General features: G+C 40.6%; 2 pseudogenes; one reads left to right on the forward strand and one right to left on the reverse strand.

The window, feature by feature from the left end:
• Positions 1–11,076: 11,076 nt before the first annotated feature.
• On the reverse strand, positions 11,077–12,586 carry LOC128598863 (zinc finger protein 384-like; annotated as a pseudogene).
• An 8,791-nt stretch (positions 12,587–21,377) lies between these two features.
• On the forward strand, positions 21,378–23,717 carry LOC128560371 (dystrophin-like; annotated as a pseudogene).
• The last annotated feature ends 222 nt before the right edge of the window (positions 23,718–23,939 follow it).

The raw sequence follows: 23,939 nt of genomic DNA on the forward strand, positions 1-23,939 counted from the left end.
CACCCTAAATCTCTCTTCAGCCCACTTAAAAGGCACTTTGAACTTGTAAACTTGCTGAGCAGAAGCTTTCCCAGCTTTCTCACTGGAATCACTGCTGAAGTGGCTATCCACTTACCCAGTGTGCCAAAACCGGTCTCACTCTGCCCCTGAGGGTTAGGGCTGCAAGGCGGCTCAGACCCCACCCTTAGGCTACTTGGTTGCTGGGTTACCAGCTCCCACCCGTTTCTAGCTCTGCGACCCTGAGGGCGGAGCTTGCCGGGGCAGATCACTGACAATGGGTCCGTGTGACCCACCGCCAAACACTATTAGCTCCGTCTGGCTCAGCGGCTCCGACTGGGGCCCTAGACAACGGCGAAAGTTCTCCGCACTCCCGCTCAGGCCTTCCCCAAGGCAGTTCAACTCAGTGCCAAGTCCAAGGACATCAAAACAGTTCACAGGTAAGGCCTTTCTGGTTTGCAGTCTCGCTGCTACTGAACTTACAGTTGTGGGCGGGTTTAGACGGATTGAACACACGCGACCACTTGCCGGTTTTCCACTGTTTTAGTCCTCCTTTTGGGGTCCAGAAGTCTCTCGCTGACTCCCTGTATCCTCATAGGAGTGATGATAGGCAGTTCCCACCAGCCAGAGATGCCTGGAGTCCTATCTCCCCAGACTCATGGTGCCCAGATGCAAGGAAACTGTTACTCGGCTGCCATCTTGCTACGCCCCTTGAGAGAAATTTTCTAATCCTTCACTGCCTAATTCCAAAGCGCCCTCCCTTGTTCGTTTTCTACCCTCATGTGATTTGCAGCCTCTTTCTGTATCTCAACTTTCTTACCAAGTTGTCTCTGATGTCCTTAGTATATTTTCCAACTTCAAGGCAATATCTTGTTCAAGTATTCTTATCTTGCTCTCCATATGAGTATCTATACTATGACTACTTTTTTTAGAATTTAAAGTATCTCAGGATAGAGGACTTGCTTCTGCTCTTGGATGGTGATGATAAGCTACAATAAGGAAGAAATCAAATTTGTATATCTATTTTTTTTTTTTTTGAGATAGAGCCTCAAGCTGTCACCCTGGGTAGAGTGCTGTGGCATCACAGCTCACAGCAACCTCCAACTTCTTGGCTTAAGCGATTCTCTTGCCTCAGCCTCCCAAGTAGCTGGGACTACAGGCACCTGCCACAATGCCCGGCTATTTTTTGGTTGCAGCCATCATTGTTGTTTGGTGGGCCTGAGCTGGATTAAAACCCGCCAGCTCAGGTGTATGTGGCTGGCACCTTAGCCACTGGAGCCACAGGTGCTGAACCTGTAAATCTATTTCTTAAATTTAATTTTTATTAAATCATAACTGTATAGGGTACAATGTGATGATTTGATAAACAATGTGGAATGGTTAAATCAAAGTAGTTAACATAACCATCACCTCACTTATTCTGCTTTTCCTTCCCCCCCATGACCTTAATGGTCATTAATTGTCCTCATATCAAAATTGAGTACATAGGATTCATGCTTCTCCATTATTGTGATGCTTTACTAAGAATAATGTCTTCCACTTCCATCCAGGTTAATACGAAGGATGTAAAGTCTCCATTTTTTTTAATAGCTGAATAGTATTCCATGGTATACATATACCACAGCTTGTTAATCCATTCCTGGGATGGTGGGCATTTAGGCTGTTTCAACATTTTGGCAATTGTAAATTGAGCTGCAATAAACAGTCTAGTACAAGTGTCTTTATGATAAAAGGATTTTTTTCCTTCTGGGTCGATGCCCAGTAATGGGATTGTAGGATCAAATGGGAAGTCTAGGTTGAGTGCTTTGAGGTTTCTCCATACTTCCTTCCAGAAAGGTTGTACTAGCTTGCAGTCCCACCAGCAGTGTAAAAGTGTTCCCTTCTCTCCACATCCACGCCAGCATCTGCAGTTTTGAGATTTTGTGATGTGGGTCATTCTCCCTGGGGTTAGATGGTATCTCAGGGTTGTTTTGATTTGCATTTCTCTAAAATATAGGGATGATGAACATTTTTCCTTATGTTTGTTAGCCATTTGTCTGTCATCTTTAGAGAAGGTTCTATTCATGTCTCTTGCCCATTGATATATGGGATTGTTGGCTTTTTTCATGTGGATTAATTTGAGTTCTCTATAGATCCTAGTTATCAAGCTTTTGTCTGATTGAAAATATGCAAATATCCTTTCCCATTGTGTAGGTTGTCTCTTTGCTTTGGTTGTTGTCTCCTTGGCTGTGCAGAAGCTTTTCAGTTTAATGAAGTCCCATTTGTTTAGTTTTGTTGTTGTTGCAATTGCCATGGCAGTCTTCTTCATGAAGGCTTTCCCCAGGCCAATATCTTCCAGTGTTTTTCCTATGCTTTCTTTGAGGATTTTTACTGTTTCACGCCTTAAATTTAAGTCCTTTATCCATCTTGAATCAATTTTTGTGAGTGGGGAAAGGTGTGGGTCCAGTTTCAGTCTTTTACATGTGGATATCCGGTTCTTCCAACACCATTTATTGAATAGGGAGTCTTTCCCCTAAGTTGTGTTCTTGTTTGGTTTATTGAAGATTAGGTGGTTGTAAGATGTTAGTTTCATTTCTTGGTTTTCTATTCGATTCCAGTGTCTATGTCTCTATTTCTGTGCCAGTACCATGCTATCTTGACCACTATGGCTTTGTAGTACAGACTAAAATCTGGTACGCTGATGCCCCCAGCTTTATTTTTATTACTAAGAACTGCCTTAGCTATATGGGGTTTTTTCTGGTTCCATACAAAACGCAGAATCATTTTTTTCAAATCTTGAAAGGACGATGTTGGTATTTTGATAGGAATGGCATTGAATAGGTAGATTGCTTTGGGAAGTATAGACATTTTAACAATGTTGATTCTTCCCATCCATGAGCATGGTGTGTTCTTCCATTTGTTAAAATCCTCTGCTATTTCCTTTCTGAGGATTTCATAATTTTCCTTACAGAGGTCCTTCACCTCCTTCATTAGGTATATTCCTAGGTATTTCATTTTCTTTGAAACTATGGTGAAAGTAGTTGTGTCCTTAATTAACTTCTCATCTTGACTGTTATTGGCGTATACAAAGGCTACTGACTTATGGACATTGATTTTATATCCTGAAACATTACTGTATTTTTTGATGACTTCTAGGAGTCTTGTGGTTGAGTCTTTGGGATTCTCTAAGTATAAGATCATGTCCTCAGCAAAGAGGGAGAGTTTGACCTCCTCTGCTCCCATTTGGATTCCCTTTATTTCCTTGTCTTGCCTAGAACTTCCAGCATTATGTTGAATAGTAAAGGTGACAGAGGACAACCTTGTCTGGTTCCAGTTCTAAGAGGAAAAGCTTTCAGTTTTACTCCATTCAGTAAAATATTGGCTGTGGGTTTGTCATAGATAGCTTCAATCAGTTTTAGAAATGTGCCACCTATGCCTATACTCTTCAGTGTCCTAATAAGAAAAGGATGCTGGATTTTATCAAATGCTTTTTCTGCATCTATTGAGAGGATCATATGATCTTTATTTTTGCCTCTGTTAATATGGTGGATAACGTTTATGGACTTGCGTATGTTAAACCAGCCTTGCATCTCTGTGATGAAACGTACTCATTCATGATGAATGACTTTTTTGATGATAAGCTGTAATCTATTGGCTAGGATTTTGTTGAGAATTTTTGCATCTATATTCATGAGTGAGATTGGTCTGAAATTCTCCTTTTTGTTTGGGTCTTTTCCTGGTTTTGGTATCAGGGTGATGTTTGCTTCATAGAATGTGTTGGGGAAGATTCCTTCTTCCTCAATTTTTTGGAATAATTTCTGCAATACAGGAATAAGCTCTTCTTTGAAGTTTTGATAGAATTCTGGTGTGAAGCCATCTGGACCAGGGCATTTTTTAGTTGGAAGAGTTTTTATTGTTTCTTTAATCTCAGTGCTTGAAATTGGTCTGTTCAGGAGTTCTATTTCTTCCTGGCTAAGTCTAGGGGGAGGGTGTGATTCCAAATATTGATCCATTTCCTTCACATTGTCAAATTTCTGGGCATAGGGTTTCTGGTAGTATTCAGAGATGATCTGTTGTATCTCTGTGGATCAGTTGTTATTTCCCCTTTATCATTTCTGATTGAGGTTACTAGAGATTTTACTTTTCTATTTCTAGTTAGTCTGGCCAATGGTTTATCTATTTTATTTATTTTTTCAAAAAACCAACTCCTTGTTTCATTAATTTTCTGAATGATTCTTTTGTTTTCAATTTCATTGATCTGTGATTTTATTTTGGAGATTTCTTTTCTTCCACTGACATTAGACTTAGATTGTTCTTCTTTTTCCAACTCCATAGATGGCTTGTGAGTTTGTTGATGTACTCTCTTTCTGTTTTTCGAATGTAGGCATCTAAAGTGATAAATTTTCCTCTCAAAACTGCTTTTGCAGTATCCCGCAGGTTTTGGTAGCTTGTGTCTTCATTGTTGTTATGCTCAAGAAAGTTAATAATTTCCTGTTTTATTTCTTCCTGCACCCATCTGTTATTCAACAGAAGATTGTTTAATTTCCATGTCTTTGTGTGGGGTCGAACATTTTTGTTAGAGTTGAGTTCCATCCTTAGTGCCTTATGGTCTGAGAAGATACAAGGTAAAATTTCAATTCATTTGATTCTATTGATTTTTTTTTTTTTTGTGTCCCAGGATATGATCAATCTTGATGAATGTTCCATGGGGTGATGAGAAGAATGTGTATTCTTTATCTTTGGGATGGAGTGTTCTATATGCGTCTATCAAGCACAGTTGTTCTAGGGTCTCATTTAAATCTCTTATATCTTTGTTTAATTTCTGTTTAGGGAATCTGTCCAGCTCTGTAAGAGGAGTGTTAAAGTCCCCTGTTATTATGGTATTATTGGATATCATATTGCTCAGACTGAGTAAGGTCTGTTTCAAGAATCTGGGAGTATTTAAATTGGGTGCATAAATATTTAGAATTGAAATGTCTTCTTGTTGTATTTTTCCCTTGACCAATATAAAGTGACCATCTTTGTCTTTTTTGACTTTAGTTGCTTTAAATCCACATGTATCTGAAAATCAGATCGCAACTCCTCTTTTCTTCTGAATTCCATTTGCCTGAAAAATTGTCTTCCAACCCTTGACTCGGAGTTTTAATTTGTCTTTTGAAGCCAGGTGTGTTTCTTGCAGACAGCAAATGGATGGCTTGTGTTTTTTAATCCAGTCAGCCCATCTATGTCTCTTCAGTGGGGAATTCAAGCCATTAACATTTATTGAGATAATTGATAAGTGTGGTAGTGTTCTATTCATCTTATTTTGTGAGAATCCATTGCTTAGTTTTATCTTTTGCATCAGTGTGGAGGTTAGGTTCTGTCCTTTACCTTCTCAGTTTTTACTTTGCTGCTGATCCATTCTGATGGTCAGTGTGTAGAACTGGTTGAAGTATTTCCTGTAGAGCTGGTCTTGTGCCGAATTTCCTCAATGTTTGTATATCCGTAAATGATTTGATTTCTCCATCAATTTTAAAGCTTAGCTTAGCAGGGTGCAAAATTTTGGGCTGGAAATTGTTCTGTTTAGGTAGATTAGAGGTAGATTACCATTATCTTCTTGCTTGGAAAGTTTCATTAGAGAAGTCTGCAGTCACTCTGATGGATTTTCCCCTGTAGGTCAACTGGTGCTTACTTCTGACAGCTTGCAGAATCTTTTCTTTTGTCTTGACTTTGGACACGTTCATCACAATGTGTCTTGGAGAAACTCAGTTAGAGTTGAGGCGACCCGGGCTCCGATACCCCTCTGTAAGCAGCGTGTCAGAATCTTTGGTGATATTTGGAAATTTTCTTGTATAATATTGTCTAGTATGGCTTCCATTCCTCTGGGGCATTCTTCTTCCCCTTCTGGGATTCCTATAACTCTTATGTTGGAATGCTTCATAAGGTCCCATAATTCTGACAGTGAACGTTCTGCTTTCTCTCTCTTCTTTTCTGCCTCTTTTACTATCTGAGTTATCTCAAGAACTTTGTCTTCTACCTCTGAAATTCTTTCTTCTGCATGGTCTATCCTGTTGCTGATACTTTCCATTGCATCTTTAAGTTCCCTAATTGACTGCTTCAGGTCCTTCAGCTCTGCTATATGCTTTCTATATTCTTCATGTCATTCATCTCGTATTTGATTCTGTTTTTGGATTTCATTTTGGTTATTTACACTTTATTAGCCGTTTCCTTCATTGTTTCCATCATTTCCTTCATTGTTTTCATCATGTGTATTCTAAATTCCCTTTCTGTCATTCCTGACATTTCTTTATTGGTGGAATCCTCTGCAGTAGCTACCTCATGTTCCCTTGGAGGGGTTGTTCTAGACTGGTTCTTCATGTTGCCTGGAGTTTTCTGCTGATTCTTCCTCATGGGTGCTTTCTTTTATCTGTTTCCTTGCCCTAATTTTCCTTTCACTTCCTCTTGCTCTTTAAGTTCCCATGCCTGTGGACTAAGGTTTCAATGAGTCCTTTTGTTATAGGACCAGAAGGATGAGAAGGTTGAAAAGGAAGAAGGGATGAAAGAAAGAAGGAAAGAACGAAAAGAGAATAGAAAGGAGAGGGGGTGGGTAAAAAGAATATTGACAAAAAGAAGAGAGGCACATAAAGAGGGAGACAGAGCAATATAGGTGTACCATAGCGTACTTTGACACAACCTTAAAAAACCCCAACCTCTGTGGGTGCCCGGTTGGATGGTTCTCTTGAAGTCAGCAACTCTTTGATAACCTGATCAGACACAGTACCCCACCTCCACCAAGTATAGAGGAAAGAGAAAAATGTTATAAATCAAACCAAAACAAGTAAACAGAAAACTTTACAGGATAAAATTGGGTGAAAAACCAAATAATAGGGGTAGAAACACTAGCAAAAATGACATTCTAGTTATTGGAAAAGGCAGCAATGGGAAATTGTATTTATATTGGAAAACTGGAGAAAGAAAAGAAAAAATCAGAAAGGAAAAGGGTGAAATTAAAAAATAAAACAACAACAGCAACATCAAAATAAACAACAACAACAACAACAAACCAAAACAAAACAAAACAAAATAAAAAACAACAAAAAACATAGCAGTATGTATATCTTTTGAATATTATCTGGGCAACAGGTCGTCTTCTGGTGTATGAGATGCTAATTACCATGCTGATACGACTGGAGACCTCCGCTGATTTCTCAACCCCCACAGGGTAGACACCCTAAGTCTCTCTCCAGCCCTCTAAAAAGGCACTTTAAGCTTCCAAACTTGCTAAGCAGAAGCTTTCCCAGGAAAATGTTTGTGGTTGGAATCACTGCTGAAGTGGCTATCTACTTGCCCAGTGTGCCAAAACTCATCTCACTCTGCACCTGCGGGTTAGGGCTGTAAGGCGGCTCAGACCCTGCCTTTAGGCTGCTCAGTCACTAGGTTACTACGTCCCACCCGATCCTTGCTCTGCAACCCCCTAGGGCGGACCTTGTTGGGGCAGTTCTCTCACAATGACTCCCTGTAGCCCTCAGCCAAACACTATTAGCTGTGTCCGTCTGTCTCAGTGGCTCAGTCTGGGGTTCCAGACAACACCTAAAGTTCTCTGCACTCCCGCTCAAGCTCTCCCCAGGGCAGTTCAACTGAGTGCCAAGTCCAAAAACACCAAAACATTTCACAGGTAAGGCTTTTCCTGTTTGCAATCTTGCTGCTACTGCACTTACAGCTGTCAGTGGGATTAGACCAATCGAACACACGTGATTACTTGCCAGTTTTCCACTGTTTTTGTCCTCCTCTTGGGGTCCAGAAGTCTCTTGCTGACTCCCTGTATCCTCAAAGGGGTGATTATAGGCAGATCCCACCAGCCAGAGATGCCTGGAGTCTTATCTCCCCAGACTCACGGTGCCCAGATGCAAGGAAGCTGTTACTCTGCCGCCATCTTGCTCTCCACCCCTTTGTAAATGATTTTTGTTCATGTGGGTAGATACCTAGTAATGGAATTGTAGGATCAAAAGGCAGGTCAGCTTTTAGTTCCTTGAGAATTTTCCATACTTCTTTCCAAAAAGGCTGTATTAGTTTGGAGTCCTACTAGTAGTGTAGAAGTGTTCCCTCTCTCCACATCTACGCCAACATGGGATTTTGTGATGTGGGCTAATCTTACTGGAGTTAGGTGATTATTTCAAAGTGGTTTCAATTTGCATTTCCCTGATCATTAAAGATGATGAGCATTTTTTCATGTGTTTGTTGGTCATTCTCCTGTCATCGTCAGAGAATTTTCTGTTCAAGTCTCTTGCCCACAAAGAAATGGGGTTCTTTGTTCTTTTCTTATTGATTAATTTGAGTTCTCTGTAGTGTTGTCAAAATTATAATGTGCACAAACCTTTTCCCATTCTGAAGGCTGTCTGTTTGCTTTACTTGCAGTGCCCTTAGCTGTGCAGAAGCTTTTTAGCTTGATCAGATCCTGGGGGTGGGGGAGGGTCTTCCTCATAAAATATTTTCCCATTCCAATGTCTTCAAGTGTTTTCTCTGTACTCTCTTCTAGTATTTTTATAATTTCATGTCTTCATTTTAAATCTTTTATCCAGCGAGAATCAATTTTTGTTAGTGGTGAAAGTTGATGGTCTACTTTCAGTCTTCTACAGTTTGCTAGTCAGTTGTCCCAGCACCACTTGTTAAATAGGGAATCTTTTCACTAATGTATGTTTTTGTTAGACTTAACAAAGATTAAATGACAATATATGTCTGGGTTCCTCTCTAGGTTATCTATTCTATTCCATGTATACCTGTCTATTTTTGTGCCACTACCATGCTGTCTTGATCTCTATAGATTTATAGTAAAGTCTGAAGTCTGGTAATGTGATGCCTCCTGATTTGTTTTTATTTCTAAGTAATGTATTGGGTATTTGAGGGTTTTTCTTATTCCATATAAAATGAAGTATTATGTTTTCAAGTTCTTTAAAGTATGACATTTGTGCTTTGATAGGTATTGCATGAAATCTGTAGATTGTTTTGAGTAGTATGGACATTTTAACAATATTGATTCTTCCCAGGCATGAGCATGTATGTTTTTCTATGTTTTAACATCATCAGCTATTTCTTTTCTCAGGGTTTCATAATTCTCATTATAGAGAACTTTCATGTCTTTTTTTAGATAAATTACTAGGTATTTCATCTTCTTTGGCACTACTGTAAAAGGAATAGAATCCTTGACTACATTTTCTTTCTTTATTTTTTTTTTGTTCATGTTTCCAGTGCTTAAAGCAAGGTTTTTAATTCTTAAAAAGGTATCCTGGAAGTTATTTAGTCCAATTCCTTCATTTAACAGTGGAAGAAACACCGTGGACAACACTGGTTGATGGTAGAGCTGGAGCTGAAGTCTGCATTTCCTAATCACATTCTGTTCCTCTATTATAGCTGTCCTGTATCGTCAATCAATTCTGCATTCCTTAAGTGATCATAGTTTCCCCACTGGAAACCTGAGTTTTGGTGCCACAGGGTAAGGAACATATGCTTGAATGTATACACATTGCCAATAAGTTGCCACATTTCACAGATGCTCAGGAAGGAGTATAGTTCTTTTCAAGAGGCCATGCTTCCTTTTCCATTTATCGAAGCTTAGTTTTTAACGTAACTGAAACCTTGTTCCCACGTATTTAGGCAATGCAAGTCTCATGACAATTTATTTGTAGAAATCCTCATAAACTAGGATTTCATTTAAAAGGGATAAATTGCACCCCTCCTATGGCTAGGGAATAACACATGGAGCTTAATCACACAACCACTCATTTGTCACACACACTGGTGTAAATCCTTAGTACTGACCTTGAACATCTCCCCAGATAGCTTTTCCCCATGCTCACATCAGTTAGCTCCACTGCCTTTGATCCTTTTACATGAATTTATTTCTATACGATGTTCTAAAAACACCCCTTGGTTTGTGCATAAGTTTTTTTTCTCTTTTTTTTTTTTCATTTTAAAATTGCTATATAACAACTGGTTTCCTGATTTTTTAAAATTTCTTTTTCTCTGAAATCTGCCATGATTTACCAAAAAAAAAAAAAAAGGCAAAAAGAAATAAAAATGCCATGGCCAGAGGACAGCGTGGAGAAAAAGACAAAAATAAAATAAACATCAAATATGAAAGTTCTCAGAGATAATGCATTTATAAACACAAAAAATGGTTACAACAAAGATGGCCGTGATGAGTGGGTATGTGCGTGTGTGTGTGTGTATATATATATATATATATATGTAAATCTATGTCAGGCATCTGACCATGGCACCTAGGGAGCTAAGTCCAGTCCTGGTGTTTGCTCTGAACTCTTCCTTCTCTGCCACACCCCTTATTTTGGGGTTTCATAGAGAACACAAAGCTCTCACAGCTCCTTGGGGATTGGGTTAGGGAGGCTAAGTGTGCAGGGTCTTGGCTGGCAGAGAATAGTGGCGGAGGGGAGGGAGAGGCTCCAAGGAAAACCATAACCCACACTTCTAAGCCACCCTGACCACCTTGGGAATCTGACCCCTTAGGGACCACATGTCAGCCCTTGCCCCTTGACGAATAAAAGGAGGTCTAATTCCTACCCAAATCTTACCAGCAATAGGCAGGATGTGAAGTGAGACCAAGTAGAAGAAGAAAATGGTTTTCAGGAATTGGGGCACATGAGAAGCCTCTGTTCTTTTGCAGGCAAAAACAGAACAGGAGGCTGGTTGCATTTAGGGCCTCCTTTCCTTGTAATCTGGGAGGGCCAGCCTCTAGTCCTTGATCAGGGCAACCTTTGAGGATGAGGATAAAGATAGGGTAAGTGTCCACACAGGACAAGTTTCTATGAGGTCATAGCAAATCCTTCCCTTGAGCACCAACCCCCAATTTAAAAAGCTTTGCTTGGGAGGGGAGGCTGCTAAATGACACCATCAGCTCAGTATTCCTTTACTAATCAGGAGGGCTGATGTTCCTTTTTTAAGAGGAGTTGAGAATAAGGATGGTATCTTGTGAAGGAAAGCCATGCCTAAGGCCCAAGGAAATAGGGCCCAGGGTTATCAAGGAAGAGGAGTTTTCTCACCAAGAGTTGGAGAAAGGAGGGACCAAAACTTCTTTCTCCTCTTCCCAGTGGGTGGCAGCACGGATTTCTAAGAGCTGGCCAGGGGCTCCACCTGGATGGTGCTGATGGTGACAGTGAGGCAGATGTCCTTATGATGCTCCGCCGACTTATAAGGGGTTAGGTCAAACGAACACTGGGGTGGAGGGTTGGGGTTGTTGTCCCCACCACCCCCACCCTGGGGGGCTGCCCCAGGAGACTGGAAGTGTGGTGGTTGCTCCTGCTGCTGCTGCTGTGATGCTTGGGAGGCCTAGGCCTGGGCCTGGGCCTGGGTCGGGGCCACTGCTGCTGCTGCTGCTGCTGCTGCCTGTACTTGTTTCTGGAGATCAGGAGGGCTGTGTTTGCGCGTGTTTCCAAGGTATGTTTCTGACGTATATGCCCGACTGCAGATAGTGCAGGTGTACACCTTGGCGTGCTTCACCGTATGTGTAGATAGGTGTACCTCTAGGGAGGCTGCGTCTGTGTATGCCCGATGACAATTGTGGCACTTGAAGGGTTTATCTTTGTTGTGTTGCCGTCTATGGGACTGTAGATTGGAGAGCTGGGTGAAGGCTTTCTCACAGCCTGGGTGTGCACATTTGTATGGTCTATCACCAGTGTGGATTCGGGTGTGCTGCTGAAGGTGGGAGAGCTGGCGGAAGGATTTCTCATAGAAGTTACAACTGTAGGGCTTAGCCCATGGAATGTATACGGATGTGCTGGGCCACGTAAGAGCTGTTGGCGAAGGTCTTGGAACAATGTGGGCACCTGTGGGGCTTGGTCTCGGGTGTGTGACTTGGAGTGGATCTGCATCTCCGACTTTGAGTAGAATGTCAGTGAGCACATCCGGCACCTGTACGTCTTGCCGTCTTTCTGATGGTCATCATCATCCTCAAGGGAGAAGACATAGGGGTCATTCATTTCAGGCAGCCCCGACTCCAACATCCGCTTCTTCTTTGGACCCTGGGGGGCTTAGGAACCACGCTGCCACCTCCACCACCACCTCCACCTCCTTCCTCTGTTAGGGTTAGTGCTACCTTCTTGGAGAGGTCAGGGACCATCTGCAGGGCTTGTGAGCCAGGAGGAAGAGCTGAGACAATCATGTGAGCTGAAATGGGGAAGGTCTGAGCTGGTGAGGCTGTGGTCACAAGAGTGCCTGAAGGGGACGTGATTACCAAACCTGCACCAGCAGTCATTAGTCCTGTAGATGGCACAGGGACCACTTTGATATTCTGAGTGACGGAAGCCTGGCTGTGTGGGGTCAGCTGGTCTGATTTGGATTCCGTGTCCATACTGATGCCTGAGAGCAAGGACACTGAGGCAGGCACTGTCAGCAGGGTGGGGTAGCGAGGTGGAGCCAGCCCACAGCCCTTCTCTGGCAACAGCTGATCCTTCATCTTATTGATGAACATTGTGTTCTCAATTTGTCCTGAAACTGTGGGGATAGAAGGCCAGAAGTATGGGTTAGAATTGAAGTGAGATTCTTCCATTCTACGCCCTCTCTCTCTTCCTCCTGTCGTCTTATTCCTTCTCCTTTCCAGGACTCCTGAACTTCCCGGAAGTGGTGCTGCAGCTCGTGCTCCCGAGAACTCCAATTCTTCCACACACCCTCCCTCCCTCCCTTCCTACCGCCAAAGACTTTGAGGAGAGCATAGTGGAGAGAAGGCGGGAGCGCTGGACACGAAAAGTGGGAGGGAGGGAAATAGCAATGTGCGTGGGGGCTCCGGTAATGGAGTAAGAAGGCAGAGCAAAGGACAAGTCACTTCCGGGAGTCTTGACTATATTTTCAGCTTGACTATTGTTGGTATATATAAAAGCTACTGATTTGTAAGTATTGATTTTGTTTCCTGAGATGCTGCTGTATTCCTTCATCTCTTCTAAGAGCTTTGTAGTTGAGTCCTTGGAGTTTTCCAGGTATAAGATCATGTCATAGTGAAGAGTGACACTTTTTTCTCCTCTGACCTCCTTTGAATATCCTTGATTTTCTTCTCTTGACTGATTGCAATGGCTAGGACTTCCATTACTATGTTGAATAGCAGTGGAGACAATAGGCATCATTGTCTAGTTCCAGATCTGAGTGAAAATGTTTTCAATTTTACTATCTTCAATATGATATTGGCTGTGGTTTTGCTGTAGATAGTCTGTATCAGTTTAAGAAATGTCCCATCTAAGACTATTTTCTAAAGTATTCTGATAATGAAAGGATGCTGGATTTTATTAAAAACTTTTTCTGCAGGGCGGCGCCTGTGGCTCAGTGAGTAGGGAGCCGGCCCCATATACCGAGGGTGGTGGGTTCAAACCCGGCCCCGGCCAAACTGCAACCAAAAAAATAGCCGGGCGTTGTGGCGGGCGCCTGTAGTCCCAGCTACTTGGGAGGCTGAGGCAAGAGAATCGCTTAAGCCCAGGAGTTGGAGGTTGCTGTGAGCTGTGTGATGCCACGGCACTCTACCGAGGGCCATAAAGTGAGACTCTGTCTCTACAAAAAAAAAAAAAAAAAAAAAAAACTTTTTCTGCATCAATTGATAGAATCATATGGTCTTTGTTTTCCATTTTGTTTATGTGGTGTATTATATTTATAGATTTACGTATGTTGAACCAACCTTGTAACCCTGAGAGAAAACCAACTTGACGTGATGTGTAATTTTTTTGATGTGTCATTGAATCCTTTTTGCTAGGATCTTATTATTTCTTGTTATTTCTCTTTTATTGTTTCTGATTGATGTTATTAGTGATTTTATTTTTCTGTTTCTGGTTAGACTAGCCAAAGGTTTATCAATTTTATTAATCTTTTATCAATTTTATTAATCTTTTCAAAGAACCAGCTTTTTGTTTTTTTGATCTTCTGGGTGATTCTTTTGTTCTCAATTTCCTGTAATTCTGTGTTAAGGGCAGTGCCTGTGGCTCAATGAGTAGGGCGCTGGCCCCATATACTGAGGGTGGTGGGTTCAAATCTGGCCTCAGCCAAACCATAAAAAAAGAATAGCTGGACATTGTAGTAGGTGCCTATAGTCTCAGCTACTTGAGAGGCTGAGGCAGGAGAATCACCTAAGCCCAAGAGCTGGAGGTTGCCATGAGCTGCAATGCAAGGGCACTCTATGGAGGGTGACAAAGTGAGACTCCATCTCTTAAAAAAAAAAAAAAATTCGGTGCTAAATTTGGTTATTTCTTTCCTTCTGCTCGGTTTGGTGTTGGATTGTTCTTTCTTTTCCAGTTGCTTGAGATGACTTATTAGGTTGTTGACTTTCTCTCTTTCTGTGTTTGTAAAAGGTGAAAGATTTATATGATCTGAAGAGAAACCAGAGTATCTCTCTTTCTGTGTTTGTGATGAAGACATCTTTTTTTTTTTTTATTGTTGGGGATTCATTGAGGGTACCATAAGCCAGGTTACACTGATTGCATTTGTTAGGTAAAGTCCCTCTTGCAATCATGTCTTGCCCCCAGAAGGTGTGGCACACACCAAGGCCCCACCCCTCTACCTCCTTCTCTCTCTCTGCTTTTCCTCCCCACCCCATGACCTTAATTGTCATTAATTGTCCTCATATCAAAATTGAGTACATAGGATTCATGCTTCTCCATTCTTCTGATGCTTTACTAAGAATAATGTCTTCCACTTCCATCCAGGTTAATATGAAGGATGTAAAGTCTCCATTTTTTTTAATAGCTGAATAGTATTCCATGGTATACATATACCACAGTTTGTTAATCCATTCCTGGGTTGGTGGGCATTTAGGCTGTTTCCACATTTTGGCGATTGTAAATTGAGGTACAATGGACAGTCTAGTACAACTGTCCTTATGATAAAGGGTTTTTTTTTTTCCTTCTGGGTAGATGCCCAGTTATGGGGTTGTAGGATCAAATGGGAGGTCTACCTTGAGTGCTTTGAGGTTTCTCCATACTTCCTTCCAGAAAGATTGTACTAGCTTGCAGTCCTACCAGCAATGTAAAAGTGTTCCCTTCTCTCCACATCCATGCCAGCATCTGCAGTTTTGAGCTTTTGTGATGTGGGCCATTCTCACTGGGGTTAGATGGTATCTCAGGGTTGTTTTGATTTGCATTTCTCTAATATATAGGGACGATGAACATTTTTTCACGTTTGTTAGCCATTCGTCTGTCTTCTTCAATAAACCAAACAAGAACATACCTTGGGGGAAAGACTCCCTATTCAATAAATGGTGTTGGGAGAACTGGATATCCACATGTAAAAGACTGAAACTGGACCCACACCTTTCCCCACTCACAAAAATTGACTCAAGATGGATAAAGGACTTAAATTTAAGGCATGAAACAATAAAAATCCTCAAAGAAAGCATAGGAAAAACACTGGAAGATATTGGCCTGGGGAAAGACTTCATGAAGAAGACTGCCATGGCGATTGCAACAATAACAAAAATAAACAAATGGGACTTCATTAAACTGAAAAGCTTCTGCACAGCCAAGGAGACAACAACCAAAGCGAAGAGGCAACCTACATAATGGGAAAGGATATTTGCATATTTTGAATCAGACAAAAGCTTGATAACTAGGATCTATAGACAACTCAAATTAATCCACATGAAAAAAGCCAACAATCCCATATATCAATGGGCAAGAGACATGAATAGAACCTTCTCTAAAGAAGACAGACAAATGTGATGAAGACTTCTAACGCTATAAATTTTTTTCTTAGGACTGCATTTTTAGTATCCCACAGGTTTTGATAATTTGTGTCTTCATTATCATTTTGATCCAAAAATTTGATGACTTTCTTCTTAATCTTATCTTTGACCAAGCTATCATTCAGCCTATGGTTATTTAGTTTCCATGACTTTGAGTATGCAGATTTCTGTTGCTGTTGAATTCAACTTTTATTATGCGATGGTCCAAGAAGATACAAGGAATAATTTCTATTCTTTTAAATTTGTTGATGTTAGACTTATGTCCTAAGATATGATCAATTTTGGAGGATTATCCATGGGCTGCTGAGAAGAATGTGTACTCAGTTTTATTAGGATGAAATGTTCTGTAGAGGTCTGTTAAGTTGATTTGTTCTAGGGTCAAGTTTAAGTCCATTATTTCTCTGTTTAATTTCTTGAAGGATCTATCCAGAATTGACAATGAGGTGTTATATATTTCTAACTATTACAGTGCAGGAAGATATCACATTTTTCATATCTGTTAAGGTTTTCTTTATAAATTGAGGAGCATTTAGGTAGGGTGCATAAATATTAATTATTGAAATCTCTTCATGTTGAGTGTTTCCCTTGACAAATATGTAGTGTCCATCCTTGTCTTTCCTTGTCTTTGTTGGTTTAAATCCTATTGTATCTGCAAATAAAATTGTAACCCCTGCTTCTTTCTTTCTTTCTTTCTTTCTTTCTTTCTTTCTTTCTTTCTTTCTTTCTTTCTTTCTTTCTTTCTTTCTTTCTTTCTTTCTTTCTTTCTTTCTTTCTTTCTTTCTCTTTCTTTCATTCAATAATAGCTGTGTACATTAGTGCAATCAAGGGGTACAATGTGCTGGTTTCATATACAATCTGAAATATTTTCATCAAACTGTTCAACGTAGCCTTCATGGCATTTTCTTAGTTACTGTATGTAGGCATTTGTATTCTGCATTTAGCAAGTTTTGCCTGTACCCATTCTAAGATGCACTGTAGGTGTGGCCCCATCCATTACCCTCCCTCCACCATAACCTCCCCCCTCCCTTCCCCTTCCTTGGCCCTTTCCCTATAGTCTTGTGCTATAGTTGGGTTATAGCCTTCATGTGAAAGCTATAAATTAGCTTCATAGTAGAGCTGAGGACATTGGATAATTTTTCTTCCATTTCTGAGATACTTTGCTATGAAGAATGTGTTCCGGCTTCATCCATGTAAACATGAAAGAGGTAAAGTCATGTGCCACACCTTCTGGGGGCAAGACATGATTGCAAGAGGGACTTTACCTAACAAATGCAATCAGTGTAACCTGGCTTATTGTACCCTCAATGAATCCCCAACAATAAAAAAAAAAAGAAAGAAAGAGGTGAAATCTCCATCTTTATTTAAGGCTGCATAATATTCCATGGCATACATGTATCACAATATGCTAGTCCATTCTTGGGTTGATGGGTACTTGGGCTTCTTCCATGACTTAGCAATTATGAATTGGGCTGCAATAAATATTCTGGTACAGATGTCTTTGTTATATTGTGACTTTTGGTCTTTTGGTATAAACCTAGTAAAGGAATTATAGGATCGAATGGCAGGTCTATTTTTAGGTCTGTAAGTATTCTCCAAACATCCTTCCAGAAGGAACGTATTAGTGTGCATTCCTACCAGCAGTGTAGAAGTGTGCCTTTTTCTTCACATCCACACCAACATCTCTGGTTTTTGGATTTTTGTTATGTGGGCTACTCTTACTGGGGTTTGGTGATATTTCAAAGTAGTTTTGATTTGCATTTCTCTGATGATTAAGGATGATGAGCTTTTTTTCATGTGTTTGTAGATCATGCATCTGTCTTCTTTAGAGAAGTTTCTCTTCAAGTCCCTTGCCCACCCTGAGATGGGTTCATGTGTTCTTTTCTTGCTAATACGTTTGAGTTCTCTGTGGAGTCTGGTTATTAGACCTTTATCGGAGGTATAACCTGCAAATATTTTCTCCCATTCTGAGGGCTTTCTACTTGCTTTACTTACTATGTTCGTGGCTGTGCAGAAGCTTTTTAGTTTGATCAGGTCCCAGTAATGTATTTTTGATACTGCTTCAATTGCCTGGGGAGTCCTCCTCATAAAATATTCACCCAGGCCGATTCCTTCAAGAGTTTCCCCTGCACTTTCTTCAAGTATTTTTATAGTTTCATGTCTTAAGTTTAAATCTTTTATCCAGTGAGAGTCTATCTTAGTTAATGTTGAAAGATGTGGGTCCAGTTTCAATTTTCTACAGGTTGCCAGCCAGATCACCCAGCACCATTTGTTAAATAGGGAATCTTTTCCCTACTGAATGTTTTCAATTGGCTTGTCAAAGATCAAATAATGGTAAGTAGCTGGATTCATCTCGTGATTCTCTATTCTGTTCCAGACATCTACTTCTCTGTTTTTGTGCCAGTACTGTGATGTTTTGATCACTATCAATTTATAGTACAGTCTCAGGTCTGGTAGTGTGATTCCTCCTGCTGTGTTTTTATTGCTGAGTAATGTTTTGGCTACTTGAGTTTTTTTCTGATTCCATATAAAATGAAGTATTATTTTTTCAAGATCTTTAAAATATGACAAAGGAGCTTTAATAGGAATTGCATTAAAATTATATATTGCTTTGGATAGTATAGACATTTTAACAATGTTTGTTCTTCCCAGCCATGAGCATGGTATATTTTTCCATTTGTTAACATCTTCAGCTATTCCTTTTCTTAAAGTTTCATAGTTCTCTTTGCAGAGATCTTTCACGTCCTTTGTTAGGTATACTCCCAAATATTTCATCTTCTTTGGCACTACTGTGAAAGGAATAGAGTCCTTGACTGTTTTTTCGGCTTGGTTATTGTTGGTATATATAAAGGCTACAGATTTATGGGTGTTGATTTTGTAGCCTGAGACATTGCTGTATTCCTTGATCACTTCTAAAAGTTTTGTAGTAGAATACCTAATGTTTTCCAGATATATGATCATATCATCTGCGAAGAGTGAAAGTTTGATCTCTTCTGACCCTATGTGAATACCCTTGATCACCTTTTCTTCCCTAATTCCAATGGCTAAAACTTCCATTACAATGTTAAAGAGAAATAGAGACAATGGGCAACCTTGCCTGGTTCCTGATCTAAGTGGAAATGATTTCAATTTAACTCCATTCAATATGATATTGGCTGTGGGTTTGCTGTAGATGGCCTCTATTAGTTTAAGAAATGTCCTTGGTATACCAATTTTCTTAAGTGTTCTGATCATGAAGGGATGCTGGATATTATCAAAAGCTTTTTCTGCATCAATTGAAAGAATCACATGGTCCTTATTCTTTAGTTTGTTTATGTGCTGAATTACATTTATAGATTTACATATATTGAACCAGGCTTGAGACCCGGGGATAAATCCCACTTGGTCATGGTGTATAATTTTTTTGATGTGTTGTTGGATTCTATTTGTTAGGATCTTATTGAGTATTTTAGCATCAATATTCATTAGTGATATTGGTCTATAATTTTCTTTTTTTGTTGGGACGTTTCCTAGTTTGGGGATCAACGTGATGTTTGTTTCGTAGAATGTGTTGGGTAATATTCCTTCTTTTTTCATATTTTGGAAGAGGTTTAGTAGTATAGGTACCAGTTCTTTAAAGTTTTGGTAGAATTCTGACACAAAGCCATCTGGTCCTGGGCTTTTCTTTTTAGGGAGGTTTTGTATAGTTGATGCTATTTCAGAACTTGATATAGGCCTGTTCAACATTTCCACTTCATTCTGGCTAAATCTTGGTAGGTGGCGTACTTCCAGGTATTGGTCGATTTCTTTCATATTTTCATATTTCTGAGAGCAGAGTTTCTTGTAGTATTCGTTAAGGATGTTTCGAATTTCTGAGGGGTCTGTTGTTATTTCATCATTACAATTTCTGATTGATGAAATTAGAGATTTTACTCTTTTTTCCTGGTTAGGTTGGCCAAAGGTTTATGTATTTTATTGATCTTTTAAAAAAACCAACTTTTGGATTTATTGATCTGTTGTATAATTCTTTTGTTTTCAATTTTGTTTAGTTCTGCTCTGATTTTGGTTATTTCTTTTCTTCTGTTGTGTTTGGGGTGGAGTGTTCTTCCTTCTACAGTTGCTTGAGATGTCCCATCTAGTTATTAACTTCCTCTCTTACCATTTTCTTGAGGAAGGCTTGCACTGCTATAAATTTCCCTCTTAGGACTGCCTTTGCAGTGTCCCAGAGGTTCTGGTAATTCGTGTCTTGATTATGGTTTTGTTCCAAAAATTTGGTGATTTCCTTCTTAATATCATCTATAACCCATCTATACTTCAGCATAAGGTTGTTTAGCTTCCATTTTTTTTTTTTTTTTTGTAGAGACAGAGTGTCACTTTATGGCCCTTGGTAGATTGCTGTGGCCCCACACAGTTCACAGCAACCTCCAACTCCTGGGCTTAAGCAATTCTCTTGCCTCAGCCTCCCGAGTAGCTGGGACTACAGGTGCTCGCCACAACGCCCGGCTATTTTTTGGTTGCAGTTTGGCCAGGGCCGGGCTTGAACCCGCCACCCTCGGTATATTTGGCCGGCACCCCACTGACTGAGCCACAGGCGCCGCCCAGCTTCCATGTTTTTGTATGGGTGTACAGGTTCCTGTTGTTATTGAGTTCAACTTTTATTCCATAATGGTCTGAGAAGATGCAAGGAATAATTTCTATTTTTTTTTTAAATTTGCTGAGGTTAGATTTGTGGCCTAGGATGTGGTCGATTTTGGAGTATGTTCCATGGGCTGATGAGAAGAATGTGTATTCAGTTTTGTTAGGATGAAAAGTTCTGTAGATGTCTGTTAAGTCCAGATGTGAATGTTTGAGTTTAAATCTTAAATTTCTTTGCTTAGCTTCTTTTTGGAGGATCTATCCAGCACTGCTAAAGGGGTGTTAAAATCTCCAATTACTATGGAACTGGAGGAAATCGAGTTGCTCATGTCTGTTAGAGTTTCTCTTATAAGTTAGGGTGCGTTCTGGTTGGGTGCATAAATATTAATAATTGAGATCTCATTATATTGAGTATTACCTTTAACAAATTTGAAGTGTCCATCCTTATCCTTCCTTATTTCAGTTGGTTTAAAGTGTATTGTGTCTGCGAACAGGATTGCAGTGCCTGCTTTTTTCTGCTTTCCATTTGCCTGGAATATAGATGACCATCCCTTCACCTTGAGTCTATATTTGTCTTTTAATGTAATATGTGATTGTTGTATGCAACAGATGTATGGCTTGAGTTTTTTATCCAGTCAGCCAACCTGTGCCTCTTTAGAGGAAAGTTTAAACCATTCACATTAATTGAGAATATTGATAAGCCTTTCGAGAGTCTGGTGGACATTTTTAATCCTTTTGCGACTGTGGAAGTTGGAATTTTTTCACAATTTTCTGGTTGGGTTTACTTTTGTTGTGGAGGATTACACTGGTCTTTATGGAGGATAGGTCTGAGAGTATTATGGAGAACTGGTTTAGTTATGGCAAATTTCTTCAACATGTGAATGTCTTTGAAGTACTTAATTTCTCTGTCATAAATGAAACTCAGTTTATCTGGGTACAGGATCCTGGGTTGAAAGTTATTTTGTTTTAGGAGATTAAAAGTCGATGACCATCCGCCCGCTGGCCCGCCTTCGTGGGCTCCTCCGCAGTGCTTTCGGCTGCGAACCTGGGTGGAGGCAGCGGCTCTGGGAAGCTCACTCCTCCACACGCGCCCGCCCCCAACTGCAGAGCCCGTGCAGCCATGAGGGAACAGCTCAAAGGCCACCAGACCCAAACAACTTGCTGGGACCATCCCAAATTGACAGAACTCTACCAGTCTTTAGCTGACCTGAATAATGTCAGATTCTCAGCTTATAGGACTGCCGAAACTCCAAAGACTGCAGAAGGCCCTTTGCTTGGATCTCTTGAGCCTGTCAGCTGCATGTGATGCCTTGGACCAGCACAACCTCAAACAAAAAAAAAACCTCAAACAAAATGACCAGCCCATGGATATCCTACAGATCATTAATTGTTGGACCACTATTTATGATCGCCTGGAGCAAGAGCACAACAATTTGGTCAACGTCCCTCTCTGCGTGGATATGTGTCTCAACTGGCTGCTGAATGTTTATGATACGGGAAGAACAGGGAGGATCCGTGTCCTGTCTTTTAAAACTGGCATCATTTCCCTGTGCAAAGCACATTTGGAAGACAAGTACAGATACCTTTTCAAGTAAGTGACAAGTTCAACAGGATTTTGTGACCAGCGCAGGCTGGGCCTTCTTCTGCATGATTCTATTCAAATCCCAAGACAGTTGGGTGAAGTTGCATCCTTTGGGGGCAGTAACGTCGAGCCGAGGGTCAGGAGCTGCTTCCAGTTTGCTAATAATAAGCCAGAGATAGAAGCGGCCCTTTTCCTAGACTGGATGCGACTGGAGCCCCAGTCCATGGTGTGGCTGCCTGTCCTGCACAGGGTGGCTGCTGCAGAAACTGCCAAGTATCAGGCCAAGTGTAACATCTGCAAGGAGTGTCCAATCATTGGATTCAGGTACAGGGGTCTAAAGCACTTTAATTATGACATCTGCCAAAGCTGCTTTTTTTCTGGTCGAGTTGCAAAAGGCCATAAAATGCACTATCCCATGGTGGAATATTGCACTCCGACTACATCAGGAGAAGATGTTCGAGACTTTGCCAAGGTACTAAAAAACAAATTTTGAACCAAAAGGTATTTTGCGAAGCATCCCAGAATGGGCTACCTGCCAGTGCAGACTGTCTTAGAGGGGGACAACATGGAAACTCCGGTTACTCTGATCAACTTCTGGCCGGTAGATTCTGTGCCTGCCTCGTCCCCTCAACTTTCACAGATGATACTCATTCACGCATTGAGCATTATGCTAGCAGGCTAGCAGAAATGGAAAACAGCAATGGATCTTATCTAAATAATAGCATCTCTCCTAATGAGAGCATAGATGATGAACATTTGTTAATCCAGCATTACTGCCAAAGTTTGAACCAGGACTCCCCCCTGAGCCAGTCTCGTAGTCCTGCCCAGATCTTGATTTCCTTAGAGAGTGAGGAAAGAGGGGAGCTAGAGAGAATCCTAGCAGATCTTGAGGAAGAAAACAGAAACCTGCAAGCAGAATACGATCGTCTAAAGCAGCAGCATGAACATAAAGGCCTGTCCCTACTGCCGTCCCCTCCTGAAATGATGCCCACCTCTCCGCAGAGTCCTCGGGATGCTGAGCTCATTGCTGAGGCCAAGCTACTGCGTCAACACAAAGGCTGCCTGGAAGCCAGGATGCAAATCCTGGAGGACCACAATAAACAGCTGGAGTCACAGTTACATAGGCTAAGGCAGCTGCTGGAACAACCCCAGGCAGAAGCCAAGGTGAATGGTACAACGGTGTCCTCTCCTTCTACCTCTCTACAGAGGTCAGACAGCAGTCAGCCCATGCTGCTTTGAGTGGTTGGCAGTCAAACTTCAGAATCCATGGGCGAGGAAGATCTTCTCAGTCCTCCTCAAGACACAAGCACAGGGTTAGAGGAGGTGATGGAGCAACTCAACAACTCCTTCCCTAGTTCGAGAGGACACAATGTAGGAAGCCTTTTCCACATGGCAGATGATTTGGGCAGAGCGATGGAGTCCTTAGTTTCAGTCATGACAGATGAAGGAGGAGCAGACTAAATGTTTTACAACTCCTGATTCCCGCATAGTTTTTTATAATATTCATACAACAAAGAGGATTAGACAGTAAGTGTTTACAAGAAATAAAATCTATATTTTTGTGAAGGGTAGTGGTACTATACTGTAGATTTCAGTAGTTTCTAAGTATGTTATTGTTTTGTTAACAATGGCAGGTTTTACACGTCTATGCAATTGTACAAAAAAAAGTTATAAGAAAACTACATGTAAAATCTTGATAGCTAAATAACTTGCCATTTCTTTATATGGAACGCATTTTGGGTTGTTTAAAAATTTATAACAGTTATAAAGAAAGATTGTAAACTAAAGTGTGCTTTATAAAAAAAAAAAAAGTTGTTTATAAAAACCCCTAAAAACAAACACAGACACACACACACAGACACAAAGTTTGAGGCAGCACATTGTTTTGCATCCTTTTAGTGTGATATCCATATGAGATTCATAGCTTTTTTTCTTTTATTGTATATTAAAGATAGGACTTTCTCTAACAACCACCACCACCAAATGACTACTTTGCATTGCTCTTTGGGAATTATTGACTGCGTGGGGCTGGCTGTGGGGTTTTATTTTATACATCTATATGTCTAT

This window comes from Nycticebus coucang, chromosome 11 (genome assembly GCF_027406575.1).
Source record: "Nycticebus coucang isolate mNycCou1 chromosome 11, mNycCou1.pri, whole genome shotgun sequence".
In the NCBI taxonomy this organism is placed as follows: Eukaryota; Metazoa; Chordata; class Mammalia; order Primates; family Lorisidae; genus Nycticebus; species Nycticebus coucang.